This window comes from Phalacrocorax aristotelis, chromosome 5 (assembly GCF_949628215.1).
Source record: "Phalacrocorax aristotelis chromosome 5, bGulAri2.1, whole genome shotgun sequence".
In the NCBI taxonomy this organism is placed as follows: domain Eukaryota; kingdom Metazoa; phylum Chordata; class Aves; order Suliformes; family Phalacrocoracidae; genus Phalacrocorax; species Phalacrocorax aristotelis.
This window is the reverse complement of record NC_134280.1, coordinates 3955934-3976406: the sequence shown is the minus strand read 5'-3', so window position 1 is coordinate 3976406 and position 20473 is coordinate 3955934. Positions and strand designations below refer to the sequence as shown.

Genomic DNA, 20473 nt, shown 5'->3' with positions numbered 1-20473 from the left:
GGTGTCCTTAGTTACAGCCATCAGTAAAAACAAAACACATATGCAGACTATAAATCTGTATTTGTGTACTAATTCATGAGAGTAAAATATCTTTAGTTGCTCCTTCCAATTTCCTTTCCCTATTCGATCCATAATTGCACAGCGGTATATTGGGCTTAGGCTTTCAGGAACTCGATTTTGTCCCAGAAGGTTGATTAGCAGGAGAGACCTGCAAGTGTGGGTTCTGGCTTCAAGTAAATATATTTAGCAGGAGAGGCTCCCAAGCACAATAAAAACGACTAAATAAACACTGCAACCTTTAATCAAAGCGCTAAGTTGTCACCGTAACCCTTTGGAGATAGATATGGATGACTCAGTCCATCAGAGTTCATGCAAAAATACACCACAACAGTCAGTGACATCAAATTATATTTCTTAATACCAAGGAGTTAATAAATTTCGAGGAGAGATCAAGTATGAATCTTAAGTTCTTTTGTTCTAATATATCCTAGCAATGCTTATGGCTTTGCTGCAGTTAAGCTCAACTTTGCTGTTCAAAGATCAGTTTAGGGGCTTTGTGTGGTGTTTTAAATCATAGCTGAGCTAAACGTGGTATGTAAATTGCAAAGTGATAAATGTTTTTCCTGTATTCCTTCCTCTTTATATCACAGTCAGAATCCTTCACCAGACCCCCCAAAAGTAATCATTTTTGGCATAGTTTAGATGCTGAATATATAAGCTACAAAGGAAGAATCAGGATTTACTTTACTGTCATAATCATTCAGTCCACGCAGAGAATAAAAGCACTTTTAGCAGCCCGAAAAGAAGTACAGTATCTTTGAGGAAGATACAGTTGATTAGAAAGTTCACATTATTGCACAGACTTAGGTTAAAGCAGATCCACAGGTGGGAAAACAATTTGGCTGGGGCTAGGAAAACTCCAGGACACTGAGCCTGCATTTGAGGATCTTTGGCCAAGTGAGACACTGCCAGGTTTGCTTTATAAGTGAAAAAAAAAAAAAAAAGTATTATTAAAAGATAGATAGTTGACATAGATACTATTTAAGATTTGTATATAGCAAAATTGCCTTGTGGCTGTATTGATAGTCAAAGCCTGGTCACGGTACACCTTGGGTGAAGGAGATGCCACCGACTGCTGCTTCAGAGCACGTCGGCAGAAGAAAGCGAACAGCATGTGCAGACAAAGATTACCATTCTTAAACTATCTCTTAAGTGTCAAGGTAAGTAATTAGTTGTAAGGATGGAATTTCTAAACTTTTCAGTATGAGGGAGACCAAACAAGCACCTCCAGAAGTCAGGGCTTACCAACATATGACAGCCAGGACTTGCTGTGTAGTGACAGGTGATGACCAGGACTTGAGGAATGTGAGAGCCTTTTCTCCTCATGAGATAGCAAAGCAATAAAAAAAAAAAGAGCTTGGAGGGCTTTAACAGGGAAGAACATCCCATAACTACAGAGGGAAAACACAGAAACTACCAGCAAGTATAAGCCAGACAGTAGGTATATAGTTTTTAAGCCCAAGTTTAGAAAGCCAGCTGATTGCCTCTGATCATTACTGGGGCGAGGAGCTATAAAGGGAAATGGAAATATTATATTAAAAGGTGATAAGTGCTAAATAAACACAGAAAACTATAATAAAGGGCAACAGGTTGCTTGCCCAATGATCAGGAAGAGAAAATAAGGTACGGTTCTAAAATTTCACATAAAGTAGATCTCTCATCCTTCTGTTCTTTCAATATAATACAATAGTTCTTCCAAATCCAAAATATGAAACAAAACTTCAAGTTTTATTATTGGGACATTAAATAGTAGACCATTACTGTAAAAGAAAGGAAGCATTTAAGAGCCTCCTCTGTGTTATTTCCAAGAAAGCATTTTTTAGTTCATTCCTGTGTTCCCATAGCTGTTCCTTTTTGCGGAGCATTTCAAGATTTCAGAATCTGTTAAATTGAAGATTCAGTGAGTATATGTTGCCGATGCATGGCTAAGCTTAGTATTAGTTTTGTATGTTCATATGCGTGTGTGCACATACACACTGCAAAACTGGAGAACAACCCATGGCTTGCTTAGGTGGAACCGGTCACACTTCGTGTTCAACTGAAGTGTTCAAAGGAAGCCTGCAAAAAACTTTACTTCTCTTATTTGAATTGGGCTGGCATGGAAAATCATGTTCATATTGTACTCATTTGTGGTCTGCTTCTCAGGAATTTTAACAGATGACAATTCAAAGATAAATTTGCTTTAAAAATAAATGATGAAAAATAACTGGCTTTGCAGTTCTTATTTCATAATCTCAAAAGTATGTTCAGATTTATATAATTAAAGTAGAAAATAGAAGTCTAAAAATGAAATCTGGTTTTACATTAGAGCAGCCAGCATTAATAGGATTCTTCTTTCACTCACTTTGTTTTCTGCTGCAGTGCCACGCTCCTTACACAGCTCGGACAGGTCACCATGAGCGGGGGAAACATGAGGCTTTCACCCACTTGGGCCATGGTGGATGCCATGGCACAGGAACTCCAGGCTTGCAGCAGCTCCATCACCCAGGTCAGAAATTGGGACAAATAACACAGCCCTTCTCAATAGCTGGCAGGAAAGAAAACATGGGATGCCAAAGAGGTCACCCCAGCCTGATTCAGGGAGGTCCTCTCCTGTACATATCTGTTTAAACATGGGAGGTGAGAAGATATTCAGTGGGAAGCCCATTAAACATATACGTGCTCACAACTGGGCAGGTACTTTACTGAGCCAAAGCCTCCAGCTGGAACACTGGACAATTTTTTCCGCCTATGTGTGACCTCTAACCTTGGGTTTCAGCACTCATTCCCTTCCTTACTTTAGATGACAAAATAAGACTTACTCTCCTTCCTTCACACAGCAATAGTTTGGAAGCTGAGGATGTTAGACTGTAACTCAAAAATAACACAAACATGCATAACAGCTCAAATTTGATCCTGGTGAGTCAGGTACAGAGCCTACAGCCTGACTGCAACTCTTAAAATCAGCTTTATCTCTGGAGGACAGCAAATTACCTTGCTGGACATGGAGCTGAACAGTAATTCTCACAAACTTATGAAGGCTCCACTAATTTTCTCTAAACCAGGGTGGCTAAACCTATTTCAATAGCATCAGTACTCTTCCTAACCCAAATTCAGACTTAGTTTATAGTCTGCTTAGACCATGCCTCAATTTCAAATATGGCTTGTATCTCTCCTCCTAAAGACCTTTAGCAACAGCAGACAATACTGGAGATAAGATCCCTCTATCTTCTCTATCCATCACTATTAACGCCAGGCTTCAGGTGTGTCCCAAGAAATCAAAAAGACCAAATAAATGAGAAGGTGGAATAGCAAGTACAGAATCACAGAATCCCAGAATGGTGGGGGTGGGAAGGGCCCTCTGGAGATGACCCCGTCCCACCCCCTGCTGGAGCAGGCACCCCCAGAGCAGGGGCACAGGGCCGCGTCCAGGCGGGGGGTGAATGTCTCCAGGGAAGGAGACTCCAACAACAAGAGTCTTCAGCAACAAGACTCCAAATACAGCAAGAGAAGGGAACAAACCAGCCCTGGTTTAATCTACAGAACCAAAAATCTGCGGCTACACAGCATCGTGTAGCTTGTTGCTCCTCTGGGTAGGTTAATACAAGGAAACTCATACCTGAAAGCAAAAGAAAACATAGCTGGCAGCACATTTGTAACAGTTCAAACAAGGGCTCACTGAAAGAAGCAATGCAAAAATGCAGCAGAGCCAGATTTCACCCCTTCATCTCTGGGATGCCTTAGCTCAAGTCCAAAATTATTCATCTGGCCTCTACCCTTTTCCAACTCTGAGGTGTTTGGGTGGAACATAATTTTTATACGAATTTTGGAAGTTAAAAGTTTGTGCTCATAGTGACATGGGAACAAGAACAACAATTTCAAAAGCACCCCACCTCAACAAAAAAAAAAAAAAAAGAAAACCTAACAGAAATAAAAGTTTGTCTATCCCTAATAAATTGGACTTCCAGGTTTCCAAGCCAATTCAGTGAAAATTTCAGTGAAATTATCATCCATGGGACTGCCTCATTCTCCTTTACTGTAGGACCTGCATAAATCCTGTGTGTAGGCCACCCCTTTCTGCCTACCCTTACACCCTTTTTCCAGCTTTATCTTCACAGCACTGCACCTCTCCCTCTGTATTATCCATTGCTTCTTCAGCGATGTCACCCCTGAGATCACGTCCATCCTTCCTGCCACTCCTACACTCATCTGTATTTAGGTCATGTCCAGTCCAAGGCTCTCTTCTTCCATTTTTCAATATCTGTGACTTCCATGGTGGCAGTAAGAAAGCAGCTTTCTGAAGAATGGCCTCAGAATCAAACATCTATTCATTTATTGACACATGCTTTAAAACGATTGAGACCTGCCAAGCTATGTATAGAGCTACTATGATTTACTGGATGGTCTATGAATGTATGTTACCACTTGTTCCTTGTTATACTCAATAGTTGTACATATTTTTTCACCAGATTATTTGAATCAGGGTCCCTGTCTTCATGTGTGTTTTTATAGGTCTTACCACAATAGGATTCTGACATAAATTATAGTCTTAGGATCGTCAGCAATTTTGCTAATAATAACAATAATAAAGCAAAACAGTTTATTTCTTTTTGCGGTGGACTAATCTCTTAAACTGTAAAAGCCTGGATTGAATACTGAGTACTAACTCATCTTTTGTGTATGAGGAGGTAATAGTTTTCTGGACACCAAAAGTAAAAGCTGAAGTTGAAAACACCTCAACACGCGCATCTAACACCCAGCAGAGGTGGACTTCCTACAGGAAGTCCATCCCCATTAGGAAACGGGATTAGGATTCAAAAGACCTGTCAAATTGGAGAAATGACCTAAAAAAAATATTTAATTAAAGAAGGAAAAATGCAAATTTTATGGTAGGTTAGGCATAACCACGATGTTAAATGCAGAATAAGGGACATTCTGTTAAGGCAGGAGTTCTGCATAACACACTGCAGTTACACAGACCAGAATCCTAAATGTTGCGATGCTGTGGGAAAAAGATACATAACACCTCAGGGTGCATGCAAGTGTATACAGCCACAAAAAATGTGAGGTGACCTGATGAACTTCTTGGCCTTGATTGCACTGGACCCACCTGTAGAACTACATAGAGGCATGAAATGCCCAGGTCAAGGAAGATGTGGGCCAACTGGACAGACTCTAGAAGAGAAGAGTGAGAATGATAAACACCTAGAAAACTAGACTTGTGAAGAAAAAAAAAAAAACAACAAAGGAGTTAGGATTGTTTGTTCTATAGAAGAGGCTGAGGAAAAATTGCACATAAAAATACGTGCAACGTGAGAGAAGAGGGGAAGGAAATGAATTGTTATCTGTGACAATTGTAGACAGGCAAAACCAGCAGTCCATAGGAACTGCAGCAAAGGGCATTTTGGTAAGATATTGTGAAAAATCTCATTGACACATTAATAAACTAATATAATACACAGTGCTAGTGCAGTGTCTGAACTGGACCTTCAGATGGGGCTTATTTAGTAAACCTCATGTCAGACAATGCACGATGGACTGTCCAGTGACAGTAGATAAAAAAGCGCAGACCAACAAAAAAAACCTACAGCTATTTTCTTTGGTGACACTTGAGAAAAAAAGTGTTTGGTTGTATGGAAAAAAACCTTTGAAAATGAGAAACATTTTGCACAATTCCATTAGGATTTACATCCTTTAATGTGAGATAGACTTAAAATCTATTTTTAACCAAAGAATCTTATTAAAGTAAGAAGATTGCCTGGTTTACTACTTGTAGTTGTTTCAAGCAGTGGTGGCTGATGATGCTCTTTATAAACAATAGGGAATAAATTTAAACAAGCTAAAAGATGTTTAATGTAAAAAACTGTAGCTTGAGAAAAAATATGTTGTTGTGGATTGCATATTTTACATGCAATTTATGCTGCAGTTTCTCTTCATTAACCACATCTTGCAGATTTTTCAAAGCAACAGCATGAATATTATTAACATGTGCTAAAAATGTGTTTAAAATAATATATAAAGCTTTGTGTTTAAAGCAAAATTTTAGGTATAATGAACAAGGGTGTCTGTATTTTATATATTGGTTTGTACGCATGTTGATATATAAACCAGGCTATGTGTGCACAGACATATGCACATATATATTGCTTTAGAGTTCGTGTTTTAATTAAGCTGAACTAGACCCTAACAAGAACATCCAATTCATAATTCTCTCATTCCATTCTATAGATTCTTATTAGTTAAAGCAGATATAATCCATTCTGAAATGTGACGTGTAGAAATTGGTAGCATCTCCTTTTGCTGTATTTCTTTCCTTACCATTGGCTTCCTTTTACTACAGGAACCTCAGTAAAAGTCTTGTAGCCTTCAGTTTTTCTCTGCAGTACCTCCCCTTTGAATCCATCTTCCAGAATTGCTTTTGGTATCACGGTATTTATAGACATTTTCAATAATGGCAGACACGGGACTTGAAAATTACAAAAATTAAAAACTTTAAATCTGAGCAATTGACAGTACCCGATATCATTGCATGAGTCTAGTCCCAGTAACACCTCCATTTCAGGGTATCTTTTCAGTTACAACTCTTACATACAACACCTTCACTGTCAAAAAAATGTAAACAAAATACTGGACGAAAAATAATAGCATAATCAAACTCATAATATTCTGAAGCAGCATCTTTTGACATTTAGGCATAAATCTTTGAAATACCCTCAGCATTGATTACAGTTACTCATGCTGATGTAAAAGGGAGTATTATTAGGTCAACAGGACAGGATTCACAAATCCTGTCCTACTGTCTAATGTCAAGGACTAGCCTGAACTCTTCATCAGTAGCATGCTGGGATTTGGTCTATACTAACTTTTTCAGAGAAAGTAAAAAGCGTCTGTGGATATTTTCTACCTTTCAATGAAGAAAAAGCAATGCTTTTTTTTTTTTTTTCCATTTTATTTTTCATCTCAATGAAAACAAAACCAAGATGCATTACCCTGAAAGGCTTTCAGAGTGCCTAGATGTTAATTCTCATACACTTCGGACACTGGAATCAAGCTATATGACAAACGTTAATGATCCTTTTGAAGGCACCTGTGTGGCTATACCATGTCTAGTTAGGATAAAGTTAGCCAAATGGAGGTTTTATAGTGATAAGTTCCTACTGATGACAACCTTTATTTTGGGATAGACATATAGTGATATATTAGTTTACTTAAGCTTTATATAAAAAAATAGAAAGTAGAAAAAGCAGAAGCTAGCACAAGCAAGGAACAGAAATAATTTTATAAATGTATCACAAACAAACCATATTTTCCCTTGAAGAAGCAGGCTAAATGTAATAAAAGGCACTTAAAAGGCATTAAGTTCTCATTTCAAATACCAGTACAATCCTTCCCCTCTTCCTCCACAGTTTCACCAAACCGATCCTGCACCCTATCTTTCTTTTCACTGTATATCGTTTGTTGGAACAGGTTTGCAGCTTACACATCTCTGCACTGACGATTACTACTCATGTATACCTGTTCGCTGATTTGGCTGAACCACGGCGGCATATCAGCAGCTTTCAGAGCCGCTTATTTCATCTGTTGAATGTTCATATTTCCCTTCTCCTAAGGCATCCAACCATATTTCTTGGACTTGGCATAATAAGCTCATCTTCAGGAGACCATCTCCACATTACCGCTTGATAGTTTGCATGCAACGTATGTGAAAACAAATTAAAAACTAGCTGGAATCAATTTTACCCATTTTGGCACAAGTTGATAACAACATTTGCTGACAGTAACTGCTTCACTTTTTGGACATAAAGATAGTACATGAGTTTCAGTATTTCCTTGAAGGTGTGTGATGAAAGCCTAATACATCTGCAAGCTTTAGCGCGGGTCTGTTAATAAATTACGTTTCCACACTGAAGATTTAGGTCTCCCAGTTTTCTCCTTCCAACAAAAACACTTGTGGTCTTGCACCATAAAAAGGCACACAGACCAACACGCTAATTCATGTCAGGAGTCTTATCCTGGTTCCCTGTCCCTACTCACTGATAACCCAATACAGCGTTTGAAGAGCCAAAGAAAAGCACAAGGGGGGCTCTGGTTTTGGCTGTGATCGTGACCAGTATGTACTAAGCGTGTGTGGCACCAAGCGTACACAAAAAATAACACACAGCGCTTTGTGTCACCTCTGCCCAAGTGTAATTGTGGTTGTAATTGTGGTGAAGGGACAGGGGTGCATTTTGTGTAAATTGTTTGCTTTTGTTCGGTGTTGCGATGATCTTATTTCAATTTTGGTGTGGGAAATCCATTTTTGTTGATGTGAGCAAAGTTCGTGAAGGTTGCACGATGAGCGTGGATTTTAATGATGATTCTTAAATACGTGAATTAGAGAGGCGAAGGGAGGAATGTATTGGGTTTCCATGGCAAGGTTTTGGTAGTGGGGAACTACAGGGGTGGCTTCTGTGAGAAGCTACCAGAAGGTTCCCCCACGTCCAATCAAGCCAATGCCAGACGGCTCCAAGATGGACCCACCGCTGGCTAAGGCCAATCCCATCAGCAACAGTGGTAGTGCCTCTGGGATAATGTATTTAAGAATGGCAAAAAACTGCTGCACAACAGCAGACAGAGAAAGGAGTGAGAATAAGTGAGAGGAACAACCCTACAGACACCAAGGGCAGTGAAGAAGGAGTAGGAGGAGATGCTCCAGGTGCTGGAGCAGAGATTCCCCTGCAAACTGTGGTGAAGACCGAGGTGAGGCAGGCTGTGCCCTGCAGCCCAGGGAGGTCCACCATGGAGCAGATATCCACCTGCAGCTCAGGGAGGTTAATGGCAGAGCAGATGTCCACCTGCAGCTCAGGGAGGTTAACGGTGGAGCAGATGTCCACCTGCAGCCCCTTGGAGGACCCCACACTGGAGCAGGTGGATGCCCAAAGGAGGCTGTGACCCCATGGGAAGCCCATCCTGGAGCGGGTCTGCTGGCAGGACTTGTGACCCCGTGGGGGACCCACGCTGGAGCAGTCTGTTCCTGAAGGGCTGCACCCCATGGAAGGGACCCAAACACTGGAGCAGCTCATGAAGAACTGCAGCCCGTGGAAAGGAGCCACGTTGGAGAAGTTCATGCAGGACTGTCTCCCATGGGAGACACCCCACGCTGGAGCAGGGGAAGTGTGTGAGGAGTCCTCCACCTAGGGGGGAGGGAGCATCAAAGACAGCATGTGATGAACTGACCACAAGTCAGTGCAGGTGTTTTCCCCCTTTTTAAATATGTTATCATAGAGGCACTACCACCGTTGCTGATGGGCTCGGCCTTCACCAGTGGTGGATCCATCTTGGAGCCGGCTGGCGTTGACTCCAACAGAAGCTACCAAAACCTTGCCACGCAAACCCAATGCACCAAGACAATCTGAGAAGTTTGGTTACTCCATGATGTGTTTTGGTTAGCTTAAACAAGAGGACACAAGACTCACAGTACAAGTGGAGGGCATGACCCAAGGACAATAATAGGAGCAAAATTAAAGCAACCATTAGGAAAAACAGCAACTATTCAGAATAAAAATATTTAGGTTCTGATGCAAAATATTTTTGGTTTTGGTTTTCCCTTAAAACTTCACATTTTCTGCAGCAGAAAAAAATTGATAATCAGCTGAAATTTTTGGCCTAAATATTGTAACTCAACACCACTTATTTAGGTTTGAATAATGTTCTGTTTATTGTCCCAAGAAAGGCAAGAATATTTCCTGCACTTCAAAACTAATGGCTATGTGTCTCCGTTAACCAGGCAAGCAGAGGCCAGGGGTTGAGATTAACATAATACCATCTGTCCAGTCGCCCCTTGCTCTTTATCTAGTAAATGGATTCTTTTTCCTAACATGCCATACAAAAGCAGTCCACAAATATTGTTCCATACCTAAATAACTATTTAAAAAGTGCAGCAAAAGGAGCTCAAGGAGGGCTTTCAGAAACGAGGGAGGGCACTGTCCTAAATGTAAGTCTTTCTCCATAGGAAAAGGGGGAGAAGGACGGCTTGTTTTTCAACCTTCTATTTATTTTATCATCCTGATCTTAACTGTGTGTGTCTAATTTACAAGTTGTTTCCTACATTATCAACTAGTTTGGTTTCTCCCTGCAATGGGAAGGTTTGCAGGTTCAGAAACACCCCACCCTGGGGCCTGAGGGCCTGAGTGCTGACAGCAACCCCCAGAGAGGGATGGTCTGCTTTGAAACCAGGGCTTTCAGAGACAGAGGCTTGGTGTGTAAAAGTGTCTCGTCTTAAAAATATGGGTAATCCCATGCTGATAAAAACTCAGTCAGTAAATAAGGCATTCTGAAGCAGTGCTGGCATTAGACACATGCACAACTGGAAGCACCAGTTTAAATCAGCAAGAGCTCTTTAGATTAGCCAGGTAGCACTGGAAGTGCTCCTAACAAACCAGGCTGGGACACCAGATTGGGGTACCCCAAGACTTCAGGGGAATTTACACCTAAGAGTCAATTCTGAATCCAAATTTCAGCTCTGTGTGTGCTGTGCACTGGTTATGATACATCCATAACCAGATCCAAATATTAGGAAAAAAAAAAATAGCATTAGAGGTGGATCTAAATGAGTTTCAAAGCAGCCTAGCCCACAGCCAGGCTGTAAAACATCCTGCACTTCTCTTCGCTCAGTGAACCCTGCTTCATCCCAAGTAAATCACAGCACAGAATGAAAGTCCAGTCTAAATTAATACACCACAGATGAATGATAGCCCTCGGGCTTGTGCAGTTAGCGGATTTTCTGTAGGAACTCAAGCTTAGCTTCAACCCTTCCTACTTCAGACATTTAATGGTTCTACCTATGTTAGATACCTGCTAGGCTTGGCCCCCCCTGCCATGGGCTGGGTGGGTTAGCAGCACCCTGTTAACGGGTGGTTGGTCACAGGTGGGTCACTGGGGCTGTATCTCAGTTTATAATTAAGCAAGGCAGGGCCTGTTGCCTGGCTCTGAGGGCAAGGGACATGGTATGGATCACACCACTACGGCTGCCTGCCCTCTCTGAGAAAAATAGGGTGTCTATGTTGTGGAAGAAACCTTGTTCCTGGACAAAGCTGTGCCAGGGATGGTTCAAACAGTGCAGGGGATGGGCCCAGCATGACCTGGGGAATGGGGATGAGTAGCACAGTCATGGGCTGGGGCCTGTCTCTGCAGAAGGCTGACAGACAGAAGCCAGGGAAAGCACGCTCTTAATTTGGGTGACGTACATGATCACGTTGATGCAGGATGCAAAACCCCACCAAATTAAACAGAAAGACTCTAATTAATAATAATGTTTATAGGGCAGCTTATTATTCTGTTATTTCCTCAAACCTGTGTTAATTCCAGTAACCCTGGCACAGCGTGGATACGTTATCCATGTTGTCTTCTGTTCTGCATTGCCCGGGCAGCATGACTAAGTCTGGGCATGAACAATCAGACTGGGTTTCTTAAACCATGATCCTTCTGAGGCTTGATCCGTGACATAGCTTCAGCGTTAAATATGAAGTGAAGAGTAGAAATGAAAGGATATTTATTATAAAACAAGAGCGTTTGTTAGTACCAGCTTGGACATGTGATGTTATTTGGAGAAGTGACAAGTCTTTTTATACCAAGATTTCAGTGCTACGCACTGGAGTTGCCTGCTGCCTACTGCACTGCGCTTCTGCTTACTCCCTAATCGTTTATGGAAGGGACATGATCCAAGTCTCCCAAGCTTTCTTTTAATATCCAATTATGTTTCACTGCCAAACTGGAGATATAACCAAACTTCACACCAAGTCATAAGCACAGCAGATCATTTCGTCTTCTCTCACCTTGTTGAAGCATCTCTGATATCTTTGCTTCTGGGCTGCAATATTATTTACATAGCTGTACATTGCTGCCTTTTAGATCAGGGCATGTTAATCAACAAGAAGATAGCAGCTAAAAATAGTTACTTTCCTCTCTTCTACCAGTAAGCAAGCAAGTCTATGAGGTCTATATGCAACCCCAAATTCTTGAACTGAAAGTTAAGGCAGCCTTTCCCTGGGGAAAAGCCAACTTCATTTATAAAACATATTTGATTTCCTTTTTCTAATCTCTCCATAGCCTTTTTACACTGCTGCGTGCTTTAATTTTGCTTTCAGTCAGAAGTTTAAAAACTTTAGCTTCTAATAACTGGAAAAAAATGGTTATTTAAAGATAACTGCAACTTGCTTAACATGCCAGACTATCATATGCTCACTGCTTTGAAGCTGCAAATTAATGACGAGCAGGAACAGTGACTATCTTTCAGAGGAAACTGACCTCTTTCTAATGGCTCATCGCTAATGTCATCTGTCTGCTGCATCTCATTATGTGAATTTCACGGAGTAAGAAAGTATCTTAAGGCTGTGCACAAATAAAAAGGACCTTCTAGTATTGAGCACTTTGAAAATTTTTGATCTCTCAAAATACCTTCCTTAGATACTGGTTTCCCCTTTTGTGCATGGCACGCTGCTTATGTCATCTATTCTCTGTGACTAATTATGTTAATTTTGTGCCATAAAAGTAACTGAAGGCTGTTAAGGAATAAAAGCTTTTGAGTGGCCTTATTTCATAAACACCCCTTTTGAACGAGGCGCATTTAGTCATATTTGCAGTAACAGAAAGAGTCTTGTGCTAAAAATACAACAAAGGCTCTTGAATATGGCCATTTATTCCTACTTTATTAGGTAATTTATGAAAAGTATGAAGGGAAGCCTTTTTGTTACTATAATTTGCATAAAGCTGGTGCCCCATTAATGAGATAACTTCCTGCCTTTTGTGTACCACCAGCTGGAAATAGAAATATAGGAACTTTTCTGTCTCCCAATTACTTAACCTGCTGAGTTCAGAGTTGGAGAGTAAACAGGATTCATATCAGTCAAAGAAGTTGATTTCTGCTGCTCTATCTAAAATATTTTTATTTAATTAAGGAGCCAGCGAACGTGAAACATTAAAAATATACTAAACGTCCATCAACTACATGGGATCAAGCCTTTAGACCTGTGCTTCAATCTTGCACCTGTCTTTTTGTGCTGTCAGTCACAATTAGTTGTGCTACGGACTGTATCCATCACGAATCAAGGCAGACTTCGAAGTCCGACATTTTGAAGGTATCTGGGTGCCAAAGGATGCAGATGGGCTCTAGACATTGTTTTAAAAATCACCTAGAAACTCAACTGGCATCCAGTGCCCAGACACTTTTGAAAATCCCGTTAATTGCCTCTCTGGTGCCTAATACTTTAGAAATTCTGATCTTGATAGAAAACTCCCTGCCCTAGAGGAACAACTGAGCATTTCCCAATGAGAAGAAAATCCCTCATCTATAATGCTTGTATGCCAGAAGTTCCATCTACCTCCAGATCAGCCTACATGGTACAATGGTACATGGTGCTCTGCTTAAAAACAGAGGTATTCACGTTAGAAGTTTTTTTTCAATCAGTTTTCTGCTTTAATAGCAGCATTTTGACTGCTGAACTAAAGGTATTGTTAATCAATTGTGGTATCTGAGAATCATTTATACACAAGGTGATGACTTAGCCATAAAATCAATGGACCGGATCCCTGTTTAGATATTTTTACACTGTTTACTATCTCTGAATTTATTTCAAGTGACTTAATTATAATTAGGATAATGACAACTCCTTAAAAATATGCTGAAACATATGTAGGTTACAAAAAAGCTATGTATATAATAAGACTTTAAATTTCAGCTGCACAGATTTTGTGTAGTTTGAGGTCAGTTTGTTGGAGCGTTAAAGATTGCTCAGTGGTCAAATTGCTTGATTAGCTATACCCTCCTAATCTGTTAAATCTGAAAAAAAGCCATCCTTTGCTGTGGAATAGAGAGTGTGACACGTTTGTACTCACCATACCCGGCTGCCGCTCTTTGCTTATACTTCGGGGGTTCCCTGTGGAACCCTGCGGAAAAGCTGGTCTCATCATCATACAACTCTAAAGGAGGAAAAGGCAATCAAAATCACCTTTCAGACAATAAAATGGATTCAATCCCAGTTTAAAGAGTCCTTTCACTCTACCCTGTATATCTAAACAAATCACTGCAAACCCACATATCACCTCATCTAGTTAAAATATGAATATATTTAGAATAGCTGCAATATAGTTGCCACCGGCATTTTAACTATGAGCTAAACCACAACTCCTGACAGGCTAAAGGTTGTCACAGTCAAGGTCCTAATTACTCTACAGATTGCAGCTAGACTGTAAGATTCGTCTCCTCTTGCTTGAGGCACAGGGCTGGGGAGGAAAGTCTCCACGGGCTCCTTTCAGGGGCAGCAGAGACATGCAGACACCTCTAGGTGGGGTAAATTAGGAATTCATTCCTAATTTAGATGTCTTGAGTACAGACTTAGGAGGTGTGAGTTGAGACTCTCATTATTTTTATCCCAGTTTGCACTTAAAATAACATGGTTCAAGTTGTATCTGAAGGGGTATCTGAATTTAAGTCTTGAAATAGTATCCAGTCACCTAATTTCCTGCATATGCCACCAAAATTGCTGTGTTTCTACCTGCGGCAACCAATGAAGACCACAATTTTTCCCAGTTTGCACACACTTTTCTGCCAGATTTTTCCCTGACAAATTAGTGACATTGAATATTTTGTGCAGTACAAATCAGTGCTAGAATGGGCTATCTTTTACTAAAAGACCACATGAAACACATTTATTTCAAGGACCTGAAAAAGACTTGTGAGAAGAGGAAAAGAATCGACTCCCAGCATACGGTGTTTGCTGGACCAATATGCTCGTGGTGCGGCAACTCAAGTAGGCTGAAAACATTCAGAGAAGTCATTCATGTCGCTTCTCTCTTCTAGGTGTGAAGTATTCACAAGCAAGAACCACTGCTCTGCTGCAGAAAACCCTGTGGCACCAACCTTATGTCTCAGGAGAAGGTACTCCATGCAGGCCGCTGGCCAGAAGAGCAGGGTACAGCAGCTCCCTAAATATCCATAACACCTAGAAACAGCTACTTTCTAAACCACCTGCACGCAGTAATTCATACTGTAGGGTTACAGAAGCATTTAGAAAACACTGTCTTGCTGCTGTTTCCTGCCTGACAAGCAGAAGTGGAGGTGGGAGCATCTTATGTGCAATGTTGGAACGCAAAGTTATGCTCTAGACTGACCATCAGGGAAAGGCACATGCAACACATTCTCACTCCTGACATTGATTAAATAAATCTCATTAATTTACATTGTTTTGTAGGTTTTTTTTTTCCTACTCAAAGACAAGATTTTACTTTTTTTGTTCTTTTTCCTAGGTAAGTAGTTTTTTTTATTCCCTCACAAGGCAACTTCCCTATCACATTTCTCATTGCATTAGCCTGAGTCCCCACGCCCTGTCAAGGGCTGGTCCAGATCCCCTGGGCAGGAGGCTCTGCAGGAACGGGGAGCACGGGAGATGCCTCTAAGGTCCTACTCCTCAGATCACAGCCTTTTTGTGCACCACCAGTACTCCAGTTAGACTTCTGCGCATTTCAGGTTGGCTGCCCACATGGCCAACTACATGGGTTGGCCATATACCTGCCTGCCCTGGTCCTGCCAGTAGCTTTACCCAGCCAGAGAGAGAAAGGTCAGGGAAGGTGGTATGTGAGCACAAAGAGTGCCTTTGCTGCTCTTCCTCCTCCTCACTGCCACCCACAGGTTGCCAACCTCAGCCAAGCACTTACAGGGAGGTATTGTTGCATGTGGCTGGCCCAGACTGGTGCCAGCTTCCCAGAGCTTTCCCAGGTACGTTGCAATGAAAAGTCAGCTGCTGTGGAGAGAAGGGAAAAGAGAAAGAAATGCATCTTTAGCTGCAGAAATGAAGAAATACGCCTAGAAAGACTTTGGGTGTTCAGTGTTTAAGATTCAGTGGGATATGAGTCTATATGAAACTTGAAATAAAAGAAGCCCATTGACCTATTTAATGGGACTAGTCATTAAAGTCATGACAGCTAAGGAAAAAACAGCCTAATGAGGAATTAAAAAAATTAAAAAGGGGAAAAAAAACCTCTCCATGCCCACTAGCCCAGGGCTAGCTTAATTAAAGTCAATGTAGAAATCTGCAAGAACAAAGAAACAAACAGTTAAATGTGTTATTTTTACCCCCATATTCCTGACGACTTGTTCTCTGTGATTGGTTTCATTCTCAAATAAACTAACAGCCTCCTGTTTGCTTTCTATTCTCTGCCTAATTTGGATAAAGATAAACTTTGCTAGGCAAACCCAGAAAATAAGTTGTTACCCTGAATAAGAAGCTCTGATGAACCTTGTTTTGTGATTTTTGATAATTACGAATATTTATAGTATGTGGTTTAAGAGGGCAGCACTAATTGGACAGCAGTTTCTGGACTCTCTTCTTGAAGCCCTTAAATGATAAATCATTCACCAAAGACAGATAATATAAATAAAGCGATAGATTGGCTTTCCCTCTCTCTTCCTTTCGTTTGATTTACAAAACAGCTCCAACGAGCTGTCTGTGGCCAGAAAGCCAGTATTACTATGGAGTTAGTTAGAACATCATTATGTCTGTTTACAATGATTTGGGAGACTAGAGGGGAAAAGTTTGCATCAACAAATATTTTCTACATTCCTACTGGTAACTCCAAGGCCCGTTTTCAGGGTGGGGTTCGCCCCCCCACCCCCCCCTTGTCTGTTACAAGTTATGATGTGTGGATGAAGGCTTTTTCCCATGCAGTAATGACTGTATACTGAGATTTCAAGGGGCTGTTCATGACAATCCCATTTTCTGTGTAATTTCATGGTTGTCTTCTTGAATGAAGATATTGGCTGCTCTGAAGCAGGAGGTCAGATGCTCCTGCTCCCTTTCAGTATTGTTCCGGAGTATGTTTCCTTTCAGCTGATGAAAAGTAATTCATCATTTACACCCTTGAATTCTGCCAGCGTTTTTTTGAACAACTTTTCTTTCCCCGTGGTACCTTGGGCCCATGAAAGAGATAAATAGGTTCAATACAACGCCGGGCCCCGGATCCTGGGAGCAGGTTCGGCCTCGGAGGCCCTAAGCTGCCCCTTTCTCATGATGGAGTTTGTCACCTTTCTACCTCTGGAAGTCAAATCCTGTCGACTCAGCCATCTCTCAGCCTCTCTGAAGTGGCTTTGGCACCCACTGGGGCATGTGAGCTTAAAATTGATTTTTTTTTTAAGATCTGTCAAGTTCCCTTAAGGGAGCGGGCTGACAGCCGGCTGGCCCCGCAGCCCCTCACAAAGCCCTCAATGTCTAACAGGCACCCGAGGAACTTCCTTCGCGGGGGCAAGGGGCCCCCAACTCCTGACGCCTCGGGAGGGCAGCGTTGCCGAGAAACTGGCCCTTCGCGGGAGAAACCTTCCTGCCAGCCTGCCTCCTTTTGGAAAGCTTTTAGCTTGATTTTTTCTTTTTTTTTCTTTTTTTTTCTTTTTTTTTTTTTTTTATTTCTCGTTAAGAAACAGAGATGTTAAGTAAAACAGTGGCGGCCAGTTTGACTGGGATGCCCCTTGCGAGCGGTGACGCTCTGCGGCATGGGGCACAGCACCACACGGCCACTGCTCACCTCCTCTTGGGACAAGAGGACAGTGTTCCCCACGTGCCCCGGTGAGGCCCTGCACCCAGGTAGCATTTCCACCCGTGGCTTCTGCTGCACTGTGCAAATAATTCGCTGCAGTGCCCCGTAAACCCTCAAAAATCAGCGGACAGGTAGACACGGGCAGGAAAAGTTACGATGCAAAGAGAATAAAGGGAAGATTTTCAGCTGTTGGTATGAAAAAAGAGAGGGGAGTATATTTTACATAGATATTCCATTATTTTAATAGCCACTGACATACGCGGTTGCAGGAAAAGGCATCTAAAAGCAGGGCTGCTAATCGGAGTAAATGAAAACCCCTTTGCAGAGTGAGGCTTCAACTCCCAAAAATTTGGTTCCCAGAGACTGCCCTGGCACTGCCCACGGGCAGGCAGGAGCAGAGGGTGCACCTTGCCGCCGCGGTAACATCACACAGCCTCGCTGGTGTCTCTGTGAGCATTTCAGAGCCCCACCAGGTAAATAAAATTAATTCTGAAGGAAAGAGCTGTCAGCAGATTAGATCACTGGAGAGCAAAGCAAAGCTTGTTACAGAAACACATCTGAAAGGGGCTCAGTCTGAGGCCATAATTTCAGTGCAGTGATTCTGAACTATTCCAAGACATGCATTTAAGCGTTCTCAGACACAAAGAGGGTTAGTAACATAAACCCTTACTTATTTTTTGGGTAACTCTCTCTTGTTTGGCGTAGTCTTTTAGAAGAGCAAATAATCTTCCCACTTGATCAATTTTTGTTGACTTTTCACTCAGCATATACTGCTGTTGGTGACTAAAATATGGAATATTCCCTGGGTTGGCTTTTTTTTTAAATACAGTATGGCTCCCTCCTCCCTTTGCTGCAAGTGTTTGTTTTTAACAAAAATATCCTGTGCATCAACATTATCAATACAGATTCGTGGTGGGCAAAAGGATTGGTTAATTTGCTGCTGTAATGACAGCAGGGGGAGCAAAAATCACTGCATCATGGGGGAATTCACAATAATACTGGCTATTAAAAAAAAAACACCCAACACTTCTGAAAAGTAATAGGCATTCTGAAGAAAACAATTCTTGTATGCATTTATTATTGCTAGCCAAGCTAAAGCTGTAGGTTAGCCCAAACTTTGCTATGCAAACCATTAGGCAAACAGCAGCTAGGAGAAATTACAAGTATGAAACAAAAGTCATGAGACAGCCAAGCTCTTTTTAACTCATGAGGGGAGTGCTGGAACCACCTCTGAAAGCAAAAAAAGGACAATGAAGATTTGCAGCTTGTGATAAGTAATCTCTTTTCTTTTCTTTTTTTTTTTGTTTTGGTTTGTTTTGTTTTTAAACTGTATGCTGTCTGGAGCCAGACCTCTCGGTGCTTTGCCTTTGATGACTTAGGGTTAGCAAAGGCACCGGTGGTGGCACAGCCTCGGCCCAAATATAGTCCCAGGAGCAAAGAATACAAGGCTCAATCAGTTACAAGATTAACTAAGTTACCTCAGACACTTGAGATAGATCCACTTTTGCTGTACACACCCTTCTGCTCACGCTTTCCCTTCGGAGTTATGGGTTACCCTGTTGGGTTTTGTGAATATTGGCTGCAATGAATGTCATCAATAGGTCTGGTTTCCCTTAAAGTTTGATTGACTCTTTAAAATCGGATTCATTTCTTGCATCCCATATTGCCAATCGGGTCACATTAAATGATTATGAAATTAATATTGTGATATCTGTCGTGTTTGTCAGTTCTTCAGGTGAGGATGCACATGTTGCAATATAAAGCAAAATACTCCTCCTTTGTTCAACAGCTCTCCATCTGCCCATCCATCCATCCATCTGCCTCTGTGTATTCACACGCAAAAATAAAACCTGCTAAACAAATCCGTTATGTCTCTTTCCACACTATCATGATTTGCAGATCTATTTTTCCTTTCAATTTTCTGGAATACATTCACAGGATATTATCCTCTTCTCAAATATTTTTTCTGCAGTTAGTGTTCAGTATTTCCTTTCTGCTTTTCTAATTAGCCTTTCAGTTTGCTTCTGCTTATTTTATATTGCCTTTCAACTGCTCCACCTTACCAGATTTTGTATATTTTTTTCCACACCTTGTGCTTATTGCTTATCTTACTCTTTACGATACAACCCTACTTAGCCACATTGGGCATTGTTACCTTTATCCTTCTTTAGACTTAAACCAGGATGAATTTCAAATGTCCTCCAACTGTTTCTGAAATATATTCCAATTTTCTTCAGTAGATTTACCATACATTATAATAAAATCCTGATAAAAATTCCTTAGCACACTTTGCATTCCCTCCAAGTCAGCCTGCCATAAGGTTTGCATTGCTTTTTACTCCTCAACAAATATTTTAAATCAAACGATGTCGAGATCACTGGATCTTTCATACCTCTCCAGTTCAACACCTTTTATTACCCTTGGCTCAAATCCTTGAATTAATTCAAATAGTTTTTGAAAGACAATTCAATAAAGCGCACAAGAAACCAGTGCAATCCTCTGTTAGCTTTGGAGATGTGAGTATCCCCTCCCTAGTTTTACCTTATTGCAGTCAATAACAGAGTAATTAAAAGCCATCTTTATCAAAGTCCTGGCACTCTCGAAGGCCTCTCTCATCTGTAAGCAAAGTCCTAAAAGTTCAAAGAATCATTCAGAAAAACCACCCAACTACCTTTATTGTGCTTAACTTTTATCAGAATCGACATTGCTATGTCAGCCAAAATACTTGCAGCATTTCTCTCTGAAGACACTCATCTCCCAGGAATACTGATATGGCTCCTCCTCTGTCTACCCTTTCTCTCCACAAAGCCCAGACTAGTATCTCAAAACCTCAATTTCTTGCCTCAACCCTATCTGTGTTATTCCAATAATA

General features: G+C 41.2%; 1 long non-coding RNA gene across 1 annotated transcript in view; it reads right to left on the bottom strand.

Moving 5' to 3' along the window:
* Positions 1-16196, bottom strand: part of LOC142057066 (uncharacterized) — a 46504-nt gene extending 30308 nt beyond the window's left edge. Inside the window, exons 1-2 of the long non-coding RNA XR_012660524.1 lie at positions 15730-16196; positions 13912-13995 (exon numbers count right to left, since the gene is read on the bottom strand). This is a non-coding gene — a long non-coding RNA (uncharacterized LOC142057066). The remainder of the gene's footprint in view (positions 1-13911; positions 13996-15729) is intronic.
* Between the last annotated feature and the right edge of the window lie 4277 nt (positions 16197-20473).